Source organism: Manis pentadactyla, chromosome 5 (genome assembly GCF_030020395.1).
Source record: "Manis pentadactyla isolate mManPen7 chromosome 5, mManPen7.hap1, whole genome shotgun sequence".
Taxonomy (NCBI): Eukaryota; Metazoa; Chordata; class Mammalia; order Pholidota; family Manidae; genus Manis; species Manis pentadactyla.
The window spans coordinates 79,267,629-79,290,365 of record NC_080023.1 but is presented as its reverse complement, the minus strand read 5'-3'; the positions used below and the strand labels follow the sequence as shown (position 1 = coordinate 79,290,365).

The 22,737-nt window shown below is 34.7% G+C and overlaps 1 protein-coding gene across 1 annotated transcript in view; it reads left to right on the top strand.

The window, feature by feature from the left end:
• The first annotated feature begins 1,550 nt into the window (after nt 1–1,550).
• HPGDS (hematopoietic prostaglandin D synthase) overlaps nt 1,551–22,737 on the top strand; it is a 111,877-nt gene continuing 90,690 nt past the window's right edge. Inside the window, exons 1-2 of the mRNA XM_036914106.2 lie at nt 1,551–1,669; nt 5,875–5,933. The gene's annotated coding sequence lies outside the window, so the exon portion shown is untranslated. The remainder of the gene's footprint in view (nt 1,670–5,874; nt 5,934–22,737) is intronic.

Below are 22,737 nucleotides of genomic sequence, written 5' to 3'. Positions count from 1 at the left end.
TTTGCTGGACACATTTTGCGTGTGAAACAAGCAGCCTTCACACCGAACAGTACCATTGTCTAGTCAACTGGCAGAGCATTTAGGTTTATGTGTGACAGTGTTTGGGAAATTACAATTCCAAAGGGCTTTATCAGCCTTTCAAATAATTGCCAAAGGTGAATATAAAAAACATAAGCCACACTGAAGAGCCTCACTGTTTTCCCTCATCATCTGAGTAAAATGAACAGGCTTTGCCAAAAGCAAACCAGTAACTTTTCCTTCATCCGTATTGAAGACTCACATAGCTCACTCTGTTACCAAATGTGTCCCAAAATAAATGGCAGTGAATCATGAAATGGTCTTCTTCAGCTGAGCATATGTCACTTGAGCAGTGTTTCCAAGCCGTAAGGCTAATTTTCCATGTTCCTGAACCTCAATCTTGTTAAGTCAGGCAGGAAAAACTGGGGAGGGAGGGATAAATTAAATCCAGCTGTGACCATTCTATATGCCTCTCCATAACCCTAGAGATGTTTATGAGGTTCACAGGTTTCAAGGAACATGCTATGAAAATCACTGCAAACTCCTTGTTTACACTGAAATTCCCAGTTGGAATTTGAAACTGTAATAACTGTGAGGAAAACAGGAAAAGAGGCCTTCTGTCGACACTTAACCTCTTTTGTAGCTTTCAGGGGCAAAGTATCAGATGACATGACATGGTTATTTGTTGGAAGAATTGTGAGGATGTTTTTACCTTAGAATTTAATGTATTCTCTAAAATTGCTAGCTAAGAATACCTCTATTGTAGTAATTAGTGAAGCACTCTGAGAGTGAAGGCATAAAGATTGGAATATCAGAATCCACTGGCAAGTTTGAAAGATTAAAAGGTCTCTTAGTGAGGACAAGAACGTACACTGTAAGACATGGGAGAATATTGTCTGTGTGTGTAAAGAAACAACAAATGAGGTAGCTCCCCCAAATCAAAAAGACTAGAAAGATTCAAGCTAGACTCTGATCCTGCTTGTGAATTCTGGCCCTGCTTCTCTTGCTGTCCCTGGCTTCCTTCCGGAATCAGGCATTAATGAAGGGCTACCGTGATCCTCTTAAATTCATCAGAGGAGTGGGTTAAACAGGCCAGACTTTGATTAAGAAACTTTTCAATTTTCAGTTGCATAACCAGTTAAGTAACCGTCCAATTAATTGGTTTTGTATGTACATAAATGTTTATCTTTTTAAATAAATTAGAAGTCACCATGAATCAGATTGTCATTCTGAAATGTTGTCAATGAAAGTCTTAGTTTCCCTTTAGCTCTTTCTCAAACCGGTATGGCAGAGGTCTGTCAGAGAGAGCCTGCTGAGCCTCCTCCTCCCTGCCGTGGGTACTACTGCTGAGGCAGAGCTGCCGCGACCACGTCCCACAGTCCTGGAAGAGACGTGCGGAGAGTGCTCTTCAGAGATCTGTGCTTGATGCTATTGGGCCAGCTCTGCATTGGCTGTTCCCAAAGCAAAAAATTGTGCGACTTCACACATCTGAGTTAGGATTAGAGATACGGCTGCCAAGTCACAGTGTACAGTCAAGGGCCTTCAGCTGATGCTCAAGGAAGCCTGTATCTGGATGCGGGAGGTCGTACTGATTCGGATTACCACGTCAGAGAGGCGAAGTGCTCCCTCCCAACACGCCACACCCATTCAGGTGTGTTTTTGCTTAAAAGAAATTGACTGGCAGTGAAGACAGGAAATACAGAAGGGAAACTTTCTGGGATAAGGTAGAAAAAAAAAATCCACACTCTGGAACAGAAAACAGAAAAAGCATTTAAATCAATGACAAATAAAAAAAAATTGGGGATGAAGAAAATCGTTAAGATATGAAAGTGGAGAAATAAACAATGGAAAAATTTAGAAAAATACACAATATAACAGACAAAATAATTCTGTAAACTTAAATATTTCTGTAATTCAGTTTCTTCCTATTTCTGCCTTTTGTATATTAACTAAATTTGAAGTATTTCTAATGATAGCCAATTTAGTATTTTCACTGGCAAATTAAGTTCTTGGCTAAACTTCCTAGAGCTATTTATGTCCATTTTCCCTCGCCTGCCTATAAAAATACATCACAGGAATATTTTTAACAGCAAAGTCTGTATGAGAGAGTCTACTTTTGGACCTGTCAGATAGTTGTGGCTGCTTCTAACTAGCCTCATTTGTAAGCTCTTGTTTGTGGTTTCTTTCCCCCTCAGTTGGTGTCATTTTTATTTTTTAAAATGTAGTAGTTTATTCACTAAAACTTCACTTTACATAATTTCATACCATTGCAGGCATTTTGACTGCAGTGACCCTGAGATAGGATCCACTTTCTCTTTGATACAAACCAAAGCTGCTGCTATGTACTTTTTCTTCAAACTTCAGCACAGTTTATAAGTAATACGAAAGGGAGAGCAAAAAAAAAAAGAAATATGACCTTACCTTTTTTATATAATGAGCTATGGGGGGAGGGGTGTTTTTGAGAATTTTTAGAATGCCACTCTACCTCTAAACAGGAATATCCTCACAGTATACCAATCAGAAATGGCAAGTAAGTTTCACTGCATGTGCTGATCAATTCTCATAGCTCAGTTGTTGGTAGCTGACTTGGAGAATCATACTGAGAAGAGTTGAGAGGTTTAGTTCAGGCTCAGCAAAAAAAAAAGTGTTGTAATATTAAATTCTTCAATAATTGTTTCAAACAATCCACATAAGTGGATTTAGAAGAATTGTGATTCCATTTGGCAAGAAGAAATGTTCTAGCCAGTAAGCAGGCAGAGATGCATACCTCCACCCACAAAACAGTACTCTTTTGGATAAATAAACTCATTTTTTAAAAAGTTAAAGGCCTCTAAGACCTTTGGAAAAGTTGTTATATTGGTCATTCATAACTTAATGGTCATTAATTAATTTAACTCCTAGGTGAGATCAGTTGAGCTGTGGGAATGAAACGGAACTTGATTATGGGAGAAGAGATGAAGGAGTGGTAATCTGTGGGCAGGTGACACTAGGAAGCTTCCTAAAACATAAAATTATTTTGAGAGACTTTGACTTTCTAGGTTGCTAATGTCTTATCTAGGTCACTATGAAAATATCAAAGAGACCAGGCCTTGGTTTGACACCTGCTAAGCATTATTTATGTCTTAAGACTGACATCAAACCATTTGTAACCATTCTATTTATAAGTTTCCTGAGCACCCTTCTGAGCTTCCAGCTATAAACTGTAGTAGTGCTCTTGGCACTTAGCTGATAGATTTGCCTGAAAATACGGTTCTCTGAATTAACATTAGACTTCTCTTTCAATGAGTCTATGTGCTTTCATCTATAATTCTAGGAGAGTGGAATTGTAACAGACAGATTGTATGTAATTTTGTATAAATTGCTTAATCTTTCTGGACCTCAGAAAGTGAAGGTTAACTTAGATCAGCATTTTCCAGCTTGTGGGCCTCAAATTCCAGAAGGTCCTATCTACTGCCAATGTCCCACAAAGGCATGTGCAAGTCAGAATTGTCTGAGCACCCCAGCGTGTACCAAAGACTGTGGAGTCATGAGGTTCCAAAGAGGACTTTCGCAAAGGGCGAGGAACACCAGCATGAGTTACAGACATGCTTCTATCTCTCTCTGTTAGATTCGACTCATAGACTCTTCACATTTCACAAGAGTAAAAATATTTGACAAGAGTTAAACATAATCACTTCTATTTTGTAGTAAAATAAGCTTGAGGTGAAGAAAACATAATCAATTTCCTCCATGTTATAATATGATGGAAAAGCTTCTTAATGCTGTTTTAAGTGTTTTCTTCAGTTTAGTACCATATAGGATCTTTACTATATTTGATACTTTTCCCTGATAATATTAAACAGGGATGTCTGTGTGACTGTGTATCTGACTAAATTAAATTGTTGTCCTTTGGTTGATAAATTCCAACGAGAAGTGGGAGCAGAATGCACAGTGTGACTTTTGTAGAAGTTGAACTTTGACCTTCCCCAGAACTGAGTGGCAGAGCTTTGCGGTCAGCTAACGTGAGCTGTGGCATCTTGGCTCCTGCGGAGCTGCATGATGCCAGAGACTCTTTAAATAGTGCCAGAAGATATTTCACCTATGATATCAAAACTCACAGGACATTTTAAGCTAAGAATGCAGGTGACGTCCTCAGTAGGACACCAAAGAAAGTCACTCAGGTCAAACAGACAAAATGTGTTTGGAACCGATATCTTTGAGAGATCAAACTTCCACTGATATCCCAAAAACTTTAACTTGGTAAGTCTTCACAGGAAGAGCATGTGCAGGGAGCTACAGACAAACTTAAGTCTGGTGTGTCATCTGACGAATGCCAGCAACCCTGGCATTTCTTAATTATATGCAGAGAAATGCACATTTTCCATCTCTAAGAGTTGGTGAGGTTTAGAAGTAAAAATCTGACCAGAAAATAAGACGTTTCAGTCTTAAGACTGGAGGTTTGGTGAGATGGCACATAAATTCAATGATGCTCTTATTTCAGACTCCACACCTTAGGCTGTAGGTAGTGGGTAGACTATGGGTTCACTTCAAGGGATCCATGAACTCGCTTAGGCAAAGAGCCTAAATTACTGACTGACTAAATAATATACTTTGTATATTTGTATTGTTGTCTTTTAAATGGATGCTACTGTGGCTGATACAAAATTAATTCATTAAAATGTATCACTGATGTAGTATTTTTTATTGTGATATATAATTTACTGATCTTAAGAGTTCAAGAATTATTACATGGGAGTCTGGGAAATTTTGCTTGTAAAGGGCCTTCCCCTTGAAAATGTTGGGAACCAGTGTCTCAATGGCCTTCAGGTGGCGTGTGGCAGGCCGTGGAGAGCTGTCTGTGGCAAAGGAGGCTCTCTTGCTGCAGCTGCCTGTGTATTACGATAAAGGGCAAAGTGTGCCTTGAGAAGAAGTAATCTTAAGTAGCCTTCCAGAAGCCATGGACTAAATCTTACTTGTAAGAATAGTGCTTGATGTGTGAAATTGTTTCTCTCCAGAATCCAAGGTATCAACTTATTTCTGAGTTACTGGACCAAAATAACAATAAAAAAACCCCAACAGATTCTAAATTTTTCATTCAATTTCCCACTTCCATACCTCTAAATTACTGGGATTTCAAAGTTAGTGAAACTACATGACAGATATTTGCTGTGAAAGGAAGGAAATTATCAACTATTAGGTGGGAGAAATACTTAAGCAGCTATAGGAAGTTATGCTTAGGTGAGACTTTGGTTATAGGAAGTGAGGGGGCTACTGCCCCCTAGTGGTCCTCTCTCTCTCTCTCTCTCTCTCTCTCTCTCTCTCTCTCTCTTCCTCCTCACCCCACCTCAAGTGCCTTAGACATGTCCAGGTTTAATTTCCTCTCATTTAGACTATCTAAAAAAAAAATTGCCATCTATTGCTTATCTCATCTTCATATCCCAAAAGTCTTTATGCTCTTTTTTGGAAGGTACACATTCATATATGTTTTTATATATTGGTGGGCATTGATTGTCACTCTCAAAGACTTTTACATTTAACAAAAAATATTTGTTGACTATCTATTTTGAAACAACCCATATGCAATTCTTCACAAAAGAAGTAGAAGAGTTTTCTTTCCCTTGAAGAAACTTTTAACATAGGTGAGGATATGTATAAACATGAAATTTTTTGATCTTACATGCTTGACTTCATTGTCATTGAGATGATTATCAGTGTTTAATAAAATTTTTAAGAAGAAAGTTATGCTAGATTAGTTAAATAAGATCGGTATAGGTGTGTGTGATGGGGGAGGGTAGAGAGGGGACAGGAGGATATCCTTGTCTTAGCTGTGTCCCTTATGTACACCTGTCTTTAAACTGTCCTATTTGTCTGTTACAGTGCTTATAAGAAGAGGAAAGGCTGATAGGCCATCCCGATTGTTCTCATCCCTTTTCCAGGTAATTAGAAAGACATTTAGGACTAATTGTTATCATAATGCCACATGTAGTAGTGAGTACATAATCTTCTACACAAGTGTCCTGATTCCTTGCTCTCTAGGGATTATGCTGTATATTAAGAACAGGAATAGAAGTTTTACAATGGTTTCTATGGCCATGTTCAGTAATTATCATGATGCAAGTATAAGAATATAATTTATACTAAATATTGCATTTGATTGTGGACCCCCACATTGTGGGACAGATAATACTGAATAATACTGATACTGAAATGCTGATAATACTGAGAAAAAGACACTCTTACAGATTTAAAAATATCCCTAAAGATTTGTAAAAATTGCCCATGTCTAGAATGACTCTCTTAAATTTAAATAGGCATAAAAAGTTTTTTAAAAATTAAAAAATATTTTTGGAGCATAACAAGTAAAAATATTTTCAAGTAAATTGATTAGAAAATAGCCTGAGTTTGAATGCCCTCATGTAACATTTCTGAGGAATTAGTTGATTGTATAGGATAATTATGAATTGCTCATGTGATACTACAGGAAAAATACCTAATGTAGACATTGACTGCATTAGTATAAGTATGATAGTAGATTAATACTGTACTCTGTCCTATTCAGGCACACTTGAGATATTGTGCTCTATTCAGGGTATCAGAGTTTAAAGATACCAACAAATCACAGAGTGTTCAGAAGAAAGAAATGTTGGAAGCTAAATGGAGAAAAGCTAAACAAGCTGGAGCAATTGCTCCTAAAATACTGAAGTAGTGATAGTTCAGCTCTTTCACATATACGTAAGACTGTGATGTAAAAGGAAAGGGAATGGGACAGGAAACAGTGAGTCTAAATCAATAGTTTAAAAATTCCACTATTTTCTATACAAAATATAGCTCAAATTTGTACCTTTCTTCTCATTTAATATGGCTTTTAGATTTTTCCTAATGTCTTCATTCTAAATGTTATACCTTAATTTGGATTATTGCAATAAATGTCTTGTTTTTACTGCACACCTCTGAACTAACTTATTTTAATGCTGTTCCTGAATGATTCTTTACTTAAAGTATTGTTGATGTCATAGAGCCACAACAATTCTAAACTATGGCTGACCTTTATATACCTCCATTCCTAATTTATGCTGACTTTGCTTATTTAATCTTATTTTTTACTATTCCTGATGGACCATCTACTCAAGTTAGGCTTTTGATTACTAGTTCGATTTTGTTGCTGGTAATTAGTCTGTTCAGATTTTTTGTTTCTTCCTGGGTCAGCCTTGGAAGGTTGTATTTTTCTAGAAAGTTGTCTATTTCTTCTAGGTTATCCAGTTTGTTAGCATATAATTTTTCATAGTATTCTCTCATAATTCTTTGTATTTCTGTGGGATCTGTAGTGATTTTTCTTTTCTCATTTCTGATTCTGTTTATGTGAGTAGACTCTCTTTTTTCCATGAAGTCTTTCTTTTCTAAAATCATCAGGATTTTAGATAATCCTAGATGTGAAACTGATATTGTGTAGACAATTTGATTAAAATTTTTCTCTAATAATTTGTTTTATTGGTACCATAAGGATGAGATTACTTATCTTTACACACAATGATATTACCTGCATTGTCTAATTTTAGGTAGGGTAAAGTTTTTAAAAATACAGAATTCATAATATGTGTAATATTGGATTAGACCTTAGATTTTTAAAAACACTACAAAATGAATGATACTGAGATGAATTGGCAAGATCTGAATGTGGACTGTATATTAGAGAATAGTATTTATCAATGTAAAATTTCCTAGATTTTGTTATTATATTATGGTTATATAAAAAAGGAGTCTGAAAAAATATTGGTACTAAACTTACCACATATAAATTAATAAATATATTAGTAAATAATTAAGTAATTTTGTAAATATTAGTAAATAATTAGTAGCAAACTGAATTTACTATTAATAAGAATATATAGAGAAAGGAGAACAGGGAGGAGAGAGAGAGAAAAGAGATTACAGGACATGGCAAAATGCTAAGAATCTAGTAAATCTTAAGTGAAGGGTAAAAAGGATTCATTATACTATTTTTGTACCTTCTTTCTATATTTGGAATTTTTGTTCAAAATCAAAAGTAAGAAAAAAAAGAAGTAAAAGCCATAATCACCAGGTAATTTAAACATTTTAACTTACAAAAAATGAAGGCCACTGTTGTTTACAATAGAAGGTCTGTTAGGCACTGAGAATGAGCTGTCCATTACTCTGTTACCTCCCCTGTCATCATTCATTACCCTAAGGAATTCGTTCTTTAGTCCATGATGAAAGAAAAGCAGGAAGTGTTCAGTGAATGCTGTAAATTGAGTGGCCAGAAATATACTTGGGAAACTTCAGGCTTATTAAATCTTCTACTATATGCAAAATTTACAAGAAGATACTAAGAACAAATGATTTCCAACATTATTGCTAAAATTAGTGTAGCACTGACCTACTATTCCACTCTAAGAACATGTCTCACTACAGTGAGGAGCTATTTTGCAATTAATAAATAATAAAAGAGGAGAGAGATTGCCCTGCAATATTTTTCTTTGGGTTGGAGACCCAGAACTGAAATTTAAAAATCATTCAGTGATTTCCTAAATGTTCAGAGGACTTTTCTTGGCAGACTAAGCTATAGGATTCTCATGAATTTAGCACAGTGACTTCAGCTAAAATTTGCCTGAAACTCCTCCTTGACTTCTTTATTATTATATATGCGTACAACTATTTTCTGGAAAAACTCTGGGATGCCGCAGACCGCTTTGAGATATTTACTATTTCAGGGAAATTTTTTAAGGTTGGAACTTTAATCATTAATTACAAGACATTAAAAATCATGTTTTATTAAAACATACAACTAAAACAAGCAAAATTCTGAAATTAAACTCTAAATGTTTAGTTCCAAATGCTGTACAAAGGTGAATACTTGCGTTAGGCATTTTCGACATTGATTTCAACATCTTTTGCAAAGTATTGATTTTGTTAAAAAGTATAGATAAAAATAGTGAACTAATTTTATGTTTACGATAGCTTGGACTCAGTTAAAAAGATTGGCCCATTTTCTAGATATTCTTAAATAAAAGCATTGAATTCAAATACAGGAATGTTAAACTTAGCTGCCATTGACACTATTTAGGGATAAGAGATAAACAGCCTGTAACAAAATTATTGGGTAAATGAAGATCAAAGAGAAAATTCTGGTTGAAATAAAACTTTCTTTGAAAGTGTGCTATGCTTTCCATTGCTGAGGGGTAATGTGGCCACAGGTAACATAAAATCTTCCTCTTCCTTCTGTCTATGCAGGGTGCTAATTGCAAAGGCAAACAGCCCTCAAGTGCAGGAGTCGTTACTCAGCATCAGGTAACAAAACCATGATGGGAACACAGCTGCAGAACTCTCAGCATAGACGAATCCAAAGCAAGAGGCTCTAGTAAGAGGAGCAAAGAGTAACACAAATTTCTTCATCTAGAGTTTCTAAATACTTATCCTGTAACTTGAACTGGGGTAGAAGGGAAAATGTTTCTCTTGAAATGCCCAAAAGCATCCTGTATATTTTTGTGATTTCTCCACCCTTGTATAAATGGTCATGGTAACTGAGTCATAATACTTATTATTTTAAAATACTTCTTAGTCTTTCTGACTGAGCCCAGACACCACACACTTAACCGTCCCTGGTTCAGCTCCATTCCTTAGCCTCCATCCTGCCACTGGTTGGAAGGGATGAGGTATGTCCTGGTGTTTTCCTATTTATAGAACAGAGGCGATGATCAGAAATGACAGATGGAGCTTATATTAGCTAGGGTTTAAGTGCAAGTCTTAAACTCTAAGCTTGTGTGTGAATTTAGAGAATGAGAAGTGGCTCTTTATCAACTTGCCCTTATCCTTTTCTAATTGATTTCTATTAATGAACCATATGTATGCTTAGGAACTGGCAAAGACAAACTATCTTATCTACTAAATGAGAACTTCTCATTAACATAAACTGCTAAATAAATAAAGGATAGTACATCCATATCTGTTATTTGGGGAGCTGGTCTCCCTGTCCCCCACCTCCATCCTGAAGTATTAACTGTTAAGCTTTAATATTTTACATTTACTTAAGAAAAAAAGCAACCCATTATCATGTTTGAATTAGTTCCTATCTTACTGGGCTTAGAATACCACCTTTAAGTGAGAAAAATATAGGCTATATTCATCTTAATTGATTACAGGTTTTTAAAAGGTCAGGTCGGGCTCTGGATTATGCTATTCATTCATTCATATAATAAATAATTATTGAGTATGTGCCATATGCCAGGAATTTACTGGAGATGTAAGAGTAAAGAAGTCACAGTCCTCACACCTATGGGTTTGGTATCCTATGTAGGATATAACCTAGTATATAGAACAATTATAATACAGCCCTGTGAAGTATACTAAGTTCTAGGATGAAATTAAGTACAAGGTGCTATGAAAGGATATAGAAAATCCATACAACTAACTCTTTGGAATGAGGGAATTTTCCAGAGAAAGTAGTGTCTGAGCTAAGAACGAACGGACATGTAGGCACGAGGAGCTGAAGACCAGAATCGGAAGAGGGAAGAGGGGGCAACGGAAAGGTAGAAAAGCATTTCAATGAGAGGCACCAGCATGAACAAGACCAGGGTTAGAGACAGCATGACGTGAGATTAGACACTGGGGTGGAGTGCGAAGAAATGAGGTTGGCGATTTAATTATTAAAGGCAATTCCCATCCTTGTTAGGATTTAGAGTTTTTTTACCTTGAATATAATGAGCAGTCTTTGTAGATTTTTAAGGTAGGGGCAAACTATAAAAATCACTCTATCTGCACTTGGAAATGGTTAAGAGTAGGGAAATACTGTTAAGAATACAGTTAAGAAGCTATTGCAATGATTCCAGCAAGAATGATGATTAAAATCAAGGGATGGAGAAAAGCTAGCAAATTTGGGAAAGATTTAGAAGGTGGACTCTAAAAGACATTGTAATTATTTGGATATAGAAAGAGAGAAAAAGAGAAAAACAGAGAGAATAAATGGTGGTGCTCACAGTTCTTCACAGGGCAACTGGTGGACAGTGGGGATCTTAACAGTTATATATGTGGTATGGAGTCCGAGAGAGAAGCTCAGTTTCCAGAAAGAGATTTGAATGTCATCAGCATATAGACTGTAATTAAAATCCTGAAGATGCATGAAACTATTTGGAATACATGTAGGTAAAAAGGAGACCTGAAACATAACTATGAAGGAGACCAGCATAAAAGGAATCAGTTGAGCAAGGAAAACCTGCAAAACAAAATGAAATGGAATGCCCGAAGAAACATGAGGAAAACCCGGGGCCGATGGTGCCAAGGAATCCAACAGAAGGCAGTGTCAGTAATGTCAGTATCATGTGGGTTTCAGTAATGTGGACACCAAAGAGTATCTTCCTGCTTATAAATGGCCCATGCCTTGAACACATCACTTCCCCAGCCTTGCAGTACCTTCCCTTTCTCCTTTGGGCAACCCATTTTCCTTCCCTCTCCAGATCTCGAATTGTAATCAGAGACACACATATGTTTAACTGTTACCTAAGCATTTAATTTGGTTCTAGAACAGAGGAAAACAACTTTGTGTAGAGTAATAGAGTTATTAGGCTAATTATTTAGAACTCAAATTTTGGACTCAAACACAAGTAGGTTTGAATATTGTTACACATTTAGTAGCTATGTGACATTGGGTAAGCATCTTAAGTTCTCAAGCTCAGTTTCCTAGCCTGAAAATTGGAGATAATAATAATATGCACCTTTAGTATTTTTATAAAAATTCAATGTGATAATTCATGTAAAGTGATTAATATATTCATTAAATAGTTACTTCTTAATAATATAATTGGCCCCATTAAAACATTATAACCAAATGAACTAAATATCAAGTAATCTGGTAATTCTTGCTATGGTGATTTTGTTTTATAAAAACCACAAAAAATACTGGTGGGAAAATCAATAAGGAAACAGCAGACTTGAACAATACTATCGACTAAATGGACCTAACAGACATGTATAGAACATTTCAGCCAATAACAACAGAGTGCATATTCTTTCCCAGTGCACATGGAATATTCACCAGGATAGATAATATGTTAGGACTCAAAACAAGTCAACAAATTTAAGAAGATTGAGATCATATCAAGTATCTTTTCTTATCACAATAGTATATAACTAAAAATCAATAGTATATAAAAAAATCAACTCAAAATGGGGTTAGAGACTTAAATATAAAACCTGAAACCATGTAAGTATTAGAAGAAAACAGGAAACAAGTTTCTTGACATTGGTTTAGGCAGTGATTTTTTTGGATATGACTTCAAACTTAGTCAGCAAAAGCAAGAATAGACAAATGGGATTGCATCAAACTAACAAGCTTCTACACAACAAAGGAAACTATCAATATAGTGAAAAAACAGTCTACAGATGGGAGAAAATGTTTGCAAATCACACAACTCACATAGTTGGTTAATATCCAAAATTTATAAAGAACCCAAATAACTCAATAGCAAGAAAAGAAATAATCCAATTAAAAAACAGGCAAATGACTGGAGTAGACATTTCTCAAAAGAAGACATACAAATGCCAAGAGATGTATGAAGAGGTTATCAACATCACTAACCACCAGGGACATGCAAATCAAAACCACAATGAGACATCACTCATACCTGTTAGGATGTCTATTATCGAAAAGACAAGAGATAGCAAAGCTGGCAAGGATGTGGAGAAAAGGAAACTCTTGTGGCACTGCTTGTAGGGATGTGAATTGATACAGCCATTATGGAAAACAGTATGGAAATTTCTAAAAAAAGTAAAACTAGAACTGCCTTATGATCCAGCAATTCCATTTCTGGGCTTATACCCAAAGGAAATGAAGAAATGTCTGTAGTTCTATGTTTATTGCAAAAGTTTCAGCAAGAAAGAAAATAAAAATCTACCATAATACCCCACCCTTTGAGAGATAATTGGACTTAATAATTTGGCACTTTTTTCTAGTCCTTTGTGTGTGTGTGTGTGTGTGTGTGTGTGTGTGTGTGTAAACGTGTATACATACAGAAAAGAACATTTTGCATTTAGTTCACGACAACCAAGATATGAAAATGATCCAATTGTCCATTGATGGATGAAAGGATAAAGAAGATGTGGTATATAAGTACAAGGGAATATTATTCATCCATGAGGAAGAGGGAAATCCTGCCTTTTGTGAAAACATGTATGAATCTGGAGGACATTATACTAAGTGAAATAAGTCAGACAAAGAGTGACAAATGCTGTATGATCTCACTTGTATGTGGAATATAAAAAAAATAATTGAACTCATAGAAGCAGAGAATAAACTGGTGGTTACCAGGGGCTGAGGGGGAGGAGAAGTAGGGAAAATGAGAACCTATTGGTCAAAGGATATAAAGTTGTAGTTATGTGGGATGAATAAATCTAGAGATTAGTACAAACATGATGACTATGCTTAATAATATTCTATTGAACACTGAAAATATGCTAAAAGTAAATTTCAGGTGAACTTATCACACACAAAAATGTTAACTATGTGAGGAGATGATAATTAACTTGATTGTAGTGATCATTTCAGTGTGTATATGTACATCAAATCATGTTATGCACCTTAAACATATAAAATTATGTTAAAAATACATTACTAAATTTTTAAAAGCTGCCAACAAATGTTAGTCTGATTTTCACAGCTTGCTTTGAAATGCATCACAGAAATCAGATGGATTTATGCACATAAATGGACAGATTCTTAGAGTTCTTCCTGAAGTTAATTGTAGTATTTCTCAAATTGAATTTTATCTTATTTTATCACCTTCACAAATACACTCTTTTAAAACTTTGTTTAATGGTATATAAACATTTTGACAGAGATACTGAATACCCAATGTTGAGATCCAGTACATATTTACTTCAAGTTGTTGTTGTTAATATCAGAGACTTTCCTTCTCTGCCCAATTACACATCCTCTTAATTACAGAAACCTTGAATACAGGTGAGCCTTAGATCAGGAAAGTTTTAAAAATTATTATTATTTAAGGAACCTTGTAAACCACAAACAAATAAGATTAAGATTATGTACCTTTATCTCTACTTATCATTTTTGGTACTGTGGACAGTTCAACTTCTGAAAACAAATTAGCATTAAAATAGCTTACTCAACATCACTAAAGCTAAATGATAAGTGGATATATGCATGCTTGCTACAAACACCAATTGAGTCCTAATTCTTAGGTACTTGATAGCTTCTCACCAATTTCTGATATAGGGAGGTTCTGTGATTTATACATCAGTCTGAACACAGCTATGTTGACTAAGAAGGTTAATTTGCATTTGTTGAGTGCTAAATCACTTTCAAACTATGTTTCAGGAAAGCCCTGCAGAAGCTGCTCAAAGGGAAAGATAAGAGTAAAAGGATATTCATCTCCTTGAAATATAATAGATTTATGTTATAGATTTCCTTCCTTCCTCCCTTCCATGTAAGATTTCATTTTAGCAAAATGTTCCAGGTTTGAAAATTCTATTATAGATACAGAAATTATAAATAATATGAGCTGTTACTGAGCATTTATTCATTATGTTTTAGACACTCTTAAATATAATGGAAAACTACTCTATATAAGGTGAAGAAAGCAGGAAATAAAACTAAATGCAAAATGTTCTTTTCTGTATGTATACACTTATACACATACACACACACACACTCACAAAAGACTAGAAAAAAATGCTAAATTATTAACTCTATCTCTCAAAGGGTGGGATATTATGGTAGATTTTTATTTTCTTTCTTGCTTAAACTTCGGCAATAAACATGCACTAACTTTAAAATCTGGGGGAACAAATATTTTGAAAATTAATCATTTCTTGCAAAACAATATATAGTAAAATATTACGTTAATAACAATATTTAGTATTTTTGTTTGAGTTTAGTATATATTTTTAAGGAGTCTTCATTTAACAATTATTTTTTCATGTGATTTTAAGTTTTAAGGTATTTTTTGCTTTTGCCCAGAGATTTCTTAACATTACTAAATAATATTCTATTAAAGCAGATTTTCCACAGCCCAAACTATAAGTATGTGAGGAATAATGAGTGACTTTTTCTACAAATAGAGCAGAAATAAAAATTTAAGTCACTTATGCATAATTTAATGAAGCAACTGTGCAGCCTTTCTAGTCTCTTATTCATGCTTATCTTATTCTACAAAAATCTCACCATGTAGTCTTATCACCTTCCTGCTGTTTTGCTAATCCTGTCAAAATTTTTACTGTTGCTTTTCTTTGATTAGTATTTCTACAAAGGGTTTAAATTTTAAAGGAGAAACCAAGCTGCTAACTTTCGTGGAGATTTTTATAAAAATATGCTACTACTTCAATTTAGATGATAAGTTTTATTTAATATTAAGTCATGGAAATCGAACCCATGCTTTGAAAATAAAAAGAGGACTCATGATTTTATCGAGAACACTCCCAAAAGAGAAATACAATTTGGTGTCTTGAAAAAAATTAATCTACTTAAAGGGATATTTAAAGCACCTCCATCTTCTTTGGTTCCAAGGGCTCAACCAATCAGACACAGACTGTTCTTTATGAAGGCATCCAAAAGGGTGATTGTCTTCCTTTGCCATCATCAAGCAAGGTGACTGGAACGGAGCACCAGGCTGCAGAACGAATGGCAATGGTACAGACTGGAGACAGCTAACGCAGCATCTCTCCTAATCGAGCCTGGCTCTGAGAAACAAGATCTGCACTAATGAGAAAAGTCAGTGCCTGGAATATGAAGATATTTTATTTCTGTGCCTTCTGTCCAAAGTATGACATGCAATACAGGGTATGGCAGATAAGGGTCAGCAGGTGTCAGCTCCATCTTTACAGTCATAGAAAACAGCTGCCTGAATCTTTTAGTAACTGATTTTATTTCAAATGACAGAGAAACACAAATTATACTTTATACCTATTTTTATATACTTTGGAAGGAGACTAAATTTAGTCGAAACCATTCAGCTATTCTGAGAATTATCGTGGAAAAGGGAAATGGGAATGCTATTGAACTGAAACACACTACTTTGATATTTATGTGTGTTCATGTCTGTGTGTAAATGTATATATGTGATGGATCATTGAGGAATTTAACCAATGAAATAATACCATGATTCTGAAAATAGACTATAATATTGCCAAAGTTAGAATTATGTGCCCCATGTTTTCCTAGTAATCTGGAGAAAACTTAACTTGAATGGTTTTGTTTTTATGGTTTCTTCTCTCCAAGTGTAGCTTAAGCCAAAAAGGATCATTGTAGGTTTTAAGTGACATGAAACACTACTGTAAGGCTAAAATCTTTATTATTTTAATACCAAAAATCTTAGCTTAAAGCATGGACCTAGGTAATATTTTGGAAAAGAGAATACATTTATTTATCCATTATTATCCAAAATACAACTACCGCTTAATATATTTTCATGACTAAATCTTAGCTAACATATAGATAATATTTGGATATTTAGTTATCCAAAAGGAATTTTTTAAATATAGGTTTAAGAATGGAAGATTTCAATGTCTTGTAGTGAAGTGAATTTGGAACTAAAAACACTGAAGGACTTTCATGTTGTCCTGGTTTCACTGTTTTCCTGGTTTACCATGTTATCATGGTTCCATTTCCATGACTTAATATTCAATAAAACTTTTCATCTAAATTGAATTAGTAGCACATACTATTGTGAACTGTGTCACAAATGATCCAAAAAGCTTATAAGTGAAGGAATCTGACAAATGCTGATTTATATATATTTTGTCACCAACCACAAAGTAGAGGACTGAGTAACTAATGTAATGCAATGAATGAAAGCATTTATGGTTTTATGAAGATTAAGCTCTGGACTCCATGTGGCCACCTGGTTGTAATGTTTCTTTAACTTGTATGTGTAATTAAATATATATACTTATTTTTATTATATACACATTTAGTGTACAAAAGATCTGTTAGTGTGTATAACAGGCAAATTATAGAACACTGGAGTTTTCAAATAGTAGCTGTTCCATAAGTATTTGTTGAATAAATAAAAGTCCTAAGTAGATAGACAGTGATAATTAAAACAATTTCTAGTATTTTAGGTCTGTTTATATTTTCTTTACTTGAATTCTTTCTTCATTTCATTTTTAAGTTGTTAATTACAATGAACTTATATTTTTTCTTTTCCTGCTTGTTAATCAACTTTTAATGTCCTAAAGACAAATGTTTTTAAAAATGTGTATGAACACTGCTTTTCCTCAATGCCTTATATTTATGCTCCATGTTAAAGGTAGCAAATTATTTTTTGGGCTTTGATTTTAACAATTATTTTATTGCTACCAGCAGTTGATATAAGTTCTATTTTAGAGATAAGGAGACAGACTCAGAAATGTTAAGTGACTTGTCCAACTTTTTATAACTAGAGATAAATTTCATTAGAACCAAGGACTTCTGACTCTGTTTTTCCCTAATAGCAATGTAAGGCAGCATTTCTATAAATTTAGTTGTGATGATATTTCTGTAAGATTTTCTAAGTATTCATAAGTGAGCATAACATGGATGAAAAACAGTAGATTTTAATATTCAGCAATTTTACATGTAACTAAAAAACAGGGATATTTATACAGGAGTTTTCTTAAATCAGGAATGAAATATTTTTAGCCATTTCTATTTACTTAAAATCGAAAGTTCACTTATTTACTATGTTGAGCACCAACTTTCTATGTACTAGACAGTATGCTAAAATGTAGACACCTATGTGTGCGCATGCACACATACGTATCAAACAATGTTGCTGCTCTCTTACTGCATGAAACTGGTCTTTTACATCACGAAGAGGAAAAGGAAAAGGGTGGGTGCTGAATTGAGCATCAAAGGAACCTGATTAAGACAAAGATACTGATGGAGGTTCCTCAAAATGCTCAAAATAGACTTACCATTTGTCTCAGGAATTCTACTTCTAGGAATTTACCCTAAGGATGCAGCACTCCAGTTTGAAAAAGACAGATGCACCCCTATGTTTATTGCAGCACTATTTACAATAGCCAAGAAATGGAAGCAACCTAAGTGTCCATCAGTAGATGAATGGATAAAGAAGATAAAGAAGATGTGGTACATATACACAATGGAATATTATTCAGCCATAAGAAGAAAACAAATCCTACCATTTGCAACAACATGGATGGAGCTAGAAGGTATTATGCTCAGTGAAATAAACCAGGCAGAGAAAAACAAATATCATCTGATTTCATTTATTTGTGGAATCTAAGCACAAAACAAAACAAAATGAACAAAATAGCAGTAGACTCACAGACACTGGAAAGTGACTGAGAAGTGATTACCAAGGTTGGGGGTTGGGGTGGGTGGCTAGGGAGATGGAGGGGGATAAAGGGGCACAAAAATTCTTGGTCATAAGTTTGGTCACAGGGATGGTAGTACAGCAGCAAGAATATAGTCACTGATTCTGTAGCATCTTCCTATGTTGACAGACAGTAACTGCACTAGAGAGGGGAGAGGATTTAATAATTTGGGCAACTGTTGAACCACTCTGTAGTATACATTAAACTAATATAAGATTGTATATCAATGATACTTCAAGTAAAAAGAAAAAAGAAATAAAAGAAGAAGGTACTGAAAAGGAGCTCTGGTATGGTAAGCGGGTGCTGATTTCCACTCAGGCAAACAATTAACAACATCAGACAATTCAGACTGAAGTGACCACTGCGTGGGAGAGCACAGTGATAGAGAAGATGCGCTAGGCTATATGCACAGGGCCTTGGCAGGCATTCACTTGTGAGGACTGAATGAGATAAGGTCTGTACTGCCCCTGGCCCAGTATCTGACTTTGTACGCATTCACTAAATGTTAGTCAGATACTTTCCAATTTAATTGGGAAAACAAGATGCAGCATTCATAAAGAAATTAAAAGTTAAGACGTGAAAATATCCTAAGAGTGATATAGAGTCCAAAGAAATGATTTTCGACTGGAGTGATAAGGAAAAGTTTTATGGAACATGTATCATTTGAGCTATTCCTGAGATTTTAGCAGTGGAATTTACTGTGTATTACTTGAACAAGTCAAGTCACTGCTATTTCCAATTTCTTTTTGACTAATGAAAGATTTTGATCATGTGGTGTAGGGGCCGGCCTACGGCCGAGGCTGAGTCCCACTATGGCTGAACAACGCCCTAAGATGGCGCCCGCTTCCTGGGCGCCACCCTTCCTGGTTTGGTGGCATTAGCATAAGGAAGTTGCTCCTATAGGCTTGCCCCATGCTTCCGCGCTCGTGCTCAACTCATGCAGAAGGCATGCTACCAATCAGCTTAAAGGTCACGCATGATCTTGATCACCATAGGCCAGCTTCCTTTATATAAGGCGTAAGCAGGAAAGAGAAGGAGTCTCTCTCCTCTCATTCTTCCTCTCACTCACTCTCTCCGGCTGTTGCTTCTTCTCACTCACCTTCTCCCGACCTTCCGAGCAACAATAAAGAACTGAAGTGAACCAGGTCTGTGTACATATCGCTGTCGTCACCGCCACAAGGAGCGAACGCGATAATGTGGGACTAAGGACAGAAATAGGTTTAGGGTCTCATAGTGTTACCAATAGTAACAGGTCTGGAGTCACTGAGTCTGTAAATTCTGTAGTTATAGTGGAAAACTTTGATGTCTAAGCAGTAAACTTTATGTCAAGCCTGAATAGCATTCCTAAACAAGCAAACAAGAAAATGCATGACTCAACCAAAATTTGCAAATAGGTTCTCAGATATCTTTTATAAAATAGGAGTCAAAGTGAAATAAAATCCTCAAGAGAAGGTAATTATTATATATTATGTGATTATTATTAACCAAAAATCCTTAAAACTTACTATACTATACTTCCCACTTTTTTATAGTTATTGATCTATCATTTACATCTATTTTAACAATAGTTTGACGAGTTTTGGAAAATTTTAGTCATGTAACTACTTACACAATAAAAATTCAGAACATTTCCATTATCCCCAAAAGTGCTCTACCCCTACCCTCAAGACCTGGGTAAACACTGATCCACTTTCTGTCCACTAGAGTTTTATCTCTTACAGAATATCATAGAAATGTAATCATACAGTATACACTCCTTTTGGTCTGGGTTCTCCCTCTTTACTCAATATTTTTGACATTCATCTATGTTGTGTGTGTATGTAGTTTGTTCTTTTTATTGCTGAGTACTATTCCATTGTATAGATACACTGTGATTTATTCATCTATTTGCCATTTGGTGAATATTTAGTTTGTTTTTCTTTTTTGGTTATTATGAATAATGCTGCTATGAACACTCATATAGAAGTCCCTGTGTGGACATGTTTTAATTTCTCTTGGGTAGATGCCTATGAGTGAAATTGCTGGATTTTATGATAAATGGATGTTTAAACACTAGAGACACTGCCAAACAATTTTCCACATCAACTATACGATTTTACATTCTCACCAGCAATATGTGGGGTTCCGGTTATTCCACCTCCTTGCCAACACTTGATAGTCTGTTTAACCATTATAGTGGTTGTGTAGTGGTATCTCACTGTGGTTTAAGGATGTATTTCTCTAAAGACTAATGCTCTTGATTATCTTTTATGATGTTTAACGGCCATTTGTATCTTCTTCGGTGAAATGTCTGTTCATGTTTATTGCCATTTAAAAAAATTGAGTTGTTTGTCTTATTAATGAGTTGTAAAAGTTGTTTTTATATTTTGGAGACAAGACTTTTGTAAGATACCTATTTTGCAAATACTTTCTCTTGGCCTGTGGCTTGCTTTATCATTTGCTGAATAGTCTTTAAATGAACAAAAGCATTTAAATTTTATAAAGTAAAATCTCTCTTTGGCGTGTTTTGTGTATATGTGTCCTGTATAAGAAAACTTGGCCTAATTAAGGTCACAGAGTTCTCTTCTAGAAGGTTTGTGGTTTAGTTTTTGATCAATTTTGAATGAATTTTTACCAGGTAAAGGTTCAGGTTAATTTTCTTTTCACTGATATCCAATTATTAGCATTTGTTGAAAAGACTTACTGTTTTCCCATTGAAATGCTTTAGAATCTTTGTTAAAAATCAATTGACCCTGTAAGTTTATTATAAGTCTATTTCTGGATTCTATTCTGTTCCACTGACCTATATATCTATCCTTATGCCAATACCATATTTTCTGGATTACTATAATTTTATAGTGAATCTTTAAGGCAGTCAAAGTAAGTTTTCCAATATTCTTCTTTTTCAAAATATTATGGCTATTCTAAATACTCTTTTTTCCATATAAATTTTAGAATCACCTTGTAAGTTTCTACAAAAAAAAATTGCTGAGATTTTGATTGGAAGTGTTGAAACTGTTGATCAATTTGGGTAGGATACCTCCTTGTTTTAAAAAACAATCAGTTTTATTTTTTTAAATGCAAATCTTATATGAGAAACTAACTTGTTTCAGTGTGTTGTGGGTTTCTCACTCTCTCATTCCCTCCTTGCTCCCAGGTCTTTTATTTTTTCTTTATTTCTCAAAGTTAAAGAGTTATTTTTAGACAAAAGCTAGAACTCATTTGTTCACAATTAGAAAAGGTTAATTGAGTTTCACAAACAAGGTATTGCTCTTGTCTGGTGGCAGAAACTTTGGTTTCTGTTCATAAATTTTCATATAATGGTCACACGATATACAAAGTTTCTTGTTATTGTTGGGATCTTGCTGAAAATGCTTACTACATGAGAATTCCATTTAATAAGACACTATAAAAGATATTTTAATCCTCAGAGCTAGGGCAAATTGTACTTGATCCAAACAACCACAAATAGTTTCATTTTATGGACACTGAATTTTGAATTCATCATATTCTCTCCTAGGAAATCAAGGGATTTGTGACTTAACTCCAGCATTTGTATAATAACTTAAGATTTCCAGAATATTAGGTTTATTCTTGCCTTCATCTTACCATCTTACTTTTTCCCTGATTTCATTTTTCTATTTATTTTATAGCCCATTGTATGCATTTAGTTTTCCAAAGTGTCAATTTTTAATGATATTGTATATCTTATATATACATTATATATACATACACAGTTAAATTGCATTTCGTCATTACAAATCTGTGGGATAGTTATGTGTATTTTATAAATAAGATAACTATCTAGACCTTGCTGTATTTTTCATAGGAACTAACTTTTCTAGAGAACAATACACTTTTCAAAAAATTGAAGTAAGGTTGATATACAATATTATATTTGCTTTAGGCATACAACATAGAGAACCAACAGGAGAGCAATATAATATTTAGTGTACCCTACTTAGTCTTATTTCAGTAACAGAAAATATTTACTAGAAATAGCTTCAATTTAGTATTTTTAGTTTGAAAAAATGCTTCAAGAAGATAAGATGCTAAGCAGACTATTAGTGGTAAACTGCCCTCCATTCCATCTCCATATCCCACTTGTCCAACTGTGCAGCCTCTAAACTGCATCTCCATCATTGGCACAAACTCCTCCCTTCCAACATTATCCCCACCTGCCTTATTGCAACCCTGGTGCTCCCCAGAAGCCTAGTGTAATGGTGGATGCGATTCTTTCAAACCTTATAGCCTTTACTCTCTAAAGGAAAGACTGGAATCTTTTCTACTCCTTATCACATCTCCCAGATCATTATCCACTCAATCTCTTACACAAAGTAATCCTACTTCTTTGAGGCCTAATGCCACTTGGCCTCTTCACCTGTTAATATTCTCTGTCATCATCATTTATCACTTGAC